Source organism: Thunnus thynnus, chromosome 2, assembly GCF_963924715.1.
Source record: "Thunnus thynnus chromosome 2, fThuThy2.1, whole genome shotgun sequence".
Taxonomy (NCBI): domain Eukaryota; kingdom Metazoa; phylum Chordata; class Actinopteri; order Scombriformes; family Scombridae; genus Thunnus; species Thunnus thynnus.
Genome location: NC_089518.1, coordinates 37,395,139 through 37,399,142, shown reverse-complemented (window position 1 = coordinate 37,399,142; position 4,004 = coordinate 37,395,139).

Genomic DNA, 4,004 nt, shown 5'->3' with positions numbered 1-4,004 from the left:
CCTTAAGAACAAGGTAAAGTTATTTTTTATCTTTTTAAATGTTCTTTTTTAAATGTGACTGTTCCACTTATCTACATCCATGTGTGGCAGGTAGATGCACAACGTCCAGATGGAAGAAGTAAAGATACAGAGAACAGATAAACTGATCAAATAAAGTGAAAATATTCTGTAATTTAGCAGCTGGGTTCAGTCTAGTAAGAAATCTCTCAGGGTGATGGAGTTTATGATGTCTTTTATCATGTGATATTTAAGTTACACAAAAAGACCATCACATGTGTTTGTACATTAATATGTTGTTCTATTATAAACCATATTCTCTTGAACGAGGCATTCAACCCATAATTACTGTCTCTCATGTTCACAAACGCTGAGTAGAGAAAATACAAGACAGGAAATTGCCAAATGTTCCTCATTTGTTTAATTTTTTTTTTCTATCAAAAGCAAAATTTCAACTCGTCTCTGCTCATCTTTTCTTTTTCTTATAGAAAAATTGAAACAAAAAAAAAAATTGCCTTGTACAAACATTTAAAAATGACTAACAGCAAAAAAAAACAACAACAAACAAAATAGAGAAATTAAACAAATAAACAAAAGAAACGCTGTACAGATTAGTAAAGAAAACAGGATTCACTCCTTTCTCTGTGTGTGTGTGTGTGTGTGTGTCTGCTTCAGTGCTGTTTGACACTGTGCAGTGAAATACAGCAGTAAACAAGCTTTCTGATTACACTCTCCATTCACACACACACACACACACACACACACTCTCACACACTCACTCTGTCACACACACACACACACACACCAACACACACTCAGCTGGCAGAGGAGTGCGTTACTGCTGCTGTAGACAAAAACAGACAAGTTCATTGATGTGTTTTTTTTTTTTTAAGGTTTCATGACCTTTCGTGGGTCATTGAAACCTGTTAAAATATCAAGTTAATGGATGTCAGACACACACACAAAAAAAACAAACAAAAAAATTTTCCCCTTTTTTGTCCTGAAAAACTGATTTTTCCTCGCAGTGGTTTTCGCCCGGCAACAGAAAAACAAACAGAGAATTTGAAGCCTTTTACAAGACTGACGGTCGTGTTTCTGTTGAAGCTCTGATTTAAAAAAAAAAAAAAAAACAAGAAGTGAAACACACACACAAAAATTATACATAGCATTTCTCCCCCCCCCCCCCACCGTTCCAAGACACGGTGACAGAGTCCTCAGTGGAGCCGAGTAGAGTTTAAACAGGCCGAGAGGGTTTCACTGAGGAGAGGAAGCAAAGAGACGAGAGTATTACGGTAACGTCTGGTTAGCGGAGTGATTCACAAGTCAGACAGCCACTCACTTATATCGTACAGAAACACATTATGAGGCTGGGACCAGATCTCTCTCCCCAACGTGTAGTCTTTCACTTTGGCTGTCACTTTGAGCTTGGCTACCGGGATGAAGATGCCCTTACAGGAGATGACTGTATCGTCACTGAAGATGCAAAAGACAGAGAAGAAAGAGAAGGAGGGAAATCATCTTGATGAAGACATGAGGGCGTTTGCTCGACATGAATTACAGTGTTGAGTGTTTACCTGCTGAAGATCAGAGAGGCGTCAGACTCAGTGGGGCCGTCAGACCGACCCCACTCACATGTCACAGATCTGTTTGACATCTGGTAGTAACAAGACATGTTCAGGGTCTCTGCAGGGAAACAACAAGAGCAACAGTATCATAATGTGTCATGTACAGTACTGTGCAAAACGTTCTTCCTCATAATGCAGTCGATCATGGAGGCGTCTGATTGGTCCTAAAGTTATTCTGCAGCAGGACAACGAGTCCAAACATCCAGCCAGAGTCATTAAGAAATATCTTCATCGACAAGGAGAACAAGGATGCAACAGATGGTCTCTGATATCTCAACATCACGGAGTCAGTCTGGGATTAACAGAAGTAGCCGAAACGCCGAAATCCACAGAAGAACTGCTGCTGTTTTAAAGGCAAAGCTGTGTGGTGGAGGCTGCTTTCTCCTTTATCAAACGGATGTGCCAGTGAATGTGCAAAGACAGCATTTATATCAAAAAGGGAAGTTAATCAGAAGGCTAATCAGTAATATATAATATTTTGGTTCTGTGTGAGGTGATTAAAAGGTCATTATGCACATTTTCATTCTGAGAAAAGTGGAAGAGACATTATTATCTCTAAGCCACATGCAACTGATACATTTTAGAGAAGTGTGAGACACCATTGTGTCTAAGATGAATCATACTTGAATCGCTACCAAAGCGTCAAGGTCACTAATGAACTCAGCGATAATGGCAGAATAGTTTTGAATATGGTTATAAAAAAAACGAGGTGGAGTCTTAGGTGGGATTGTTTTATGATTTTGCAGCAGGTATCAAGGCCTCGGTTTGCTTCGTATTGCTCTTTATGAACAGTAAACCTATTCAGGTTGAACTCTACCGGCTTCAAGTGTATGTTTTGAGTCTTTCTCTTACAAGTTTTGAGTTGAATGATGAAGTTGTGGTTGACCTGAAGATTTCTCACGACAGCAAATATCAATTTACTTTCAGGTTTTGTAAACGAACTATAATAGCAGGATTTCACTTCTTTTTCTCCTTCTTTACTCGAAATATAAACTTCTTAAATCCATCTGTTCCAATCAGATCTGATAATATGATCTAATGTTAGTTCGAGGAGGAAGTAACTTTACAAAGAAGCGTTCAGAGCAGGTTGAAGCCCTGACTTTTGACTTTCAGGGAGCATTTTTACACAATCTTTCAATCTATGACCATGTTGAACATTATATTCCAACATTATAACAGTAAAAAAAAAAAAAACATAACAGAAAAACACAAAAAAACAAACAAATGTGTCCTCTTTAACATCCTTATTGAGCTCAGTGCAGTACTTTGCACCTCACTACTGGAATAAACTGCAACACAGCTTGAAGTTAGAGAGTTTTACTAGCTGATGTCTTTATCAATAACATTTATGATTGTTAATTAGTGAGTGTGTGTGTCTTATCGTGTGTATATGTGACTTGGTTTCAGATCTCTCTCTCACACACAGATCTTGATCTCAATGAGATTTCCTGAATAAATAAAACTGAACTAACTTATTAAGTTCTGTAACAAGACGACTGAGTTTACCGTCAAGTCATTCTTTATGTGTAGGACTATATTTGAACTGTCAAACTGAGGTCAGAGTTTCTTTATCTTTTGAACAAACTGAAGCGATAGAAGCCACTGAAAAACAAGATAAAAACCGACAATGATAAGAACAACAAAGTGTGTCGACTCACGCAGTATAGATGTTGACGGTCGGGGGTTGCAGTCTCTGAAGTCGGTGACACACACTCTGTCATCCTTCTCACACAGGTTCAAGTCAGTTTCCTTCACTGTCACCTCTGACACACAAACACACAGAAAACTAGAGTTAAGATTCACACTAGAAATACATCTGTGGATTCTGCTTATCAGCATGAGAAACCTCCGTCATGAGTCTTTGACAATCTAAACCTTTATTTTAAGATATATGACCTTGAGCATGTTGTAAATTAAAGCAGACATCTAGACACCATATCTGTTTCGACATTACATCTTAAATGTGGATTAATTCAGTGTCAGGATCAAGATCCAGACGTTTTATGATTATTTTTCTATTTTCTTGTGAAATACTGGATCGTTTTATTCTTTCAAGCCTCTAAAATAATTCAAATTTAACATTCAGAGAAAGGAAAATCACTCAGTTGATACATATCTGATTTAACCTGTCACAAGAGGGTCACAAGTTGTTTCAATTTACAGGAACAAAAGCCGTAAAAGGTTGGAAACTTGACTTGAGCATGAACATAAAAACACTTTAGTTTGGTAGAAACAGGAGGAGAAACGTGTAAAAACATCAAACCTCTGCTGCTGAATTTAAAGATAATTTGTAAAGAATTCACAGCTGAAAAGCAAAATGAAAGACTTGACTCAGATAACAATGACAGACAGCATTAATATAAGTTACATCTTCTGTTTAGA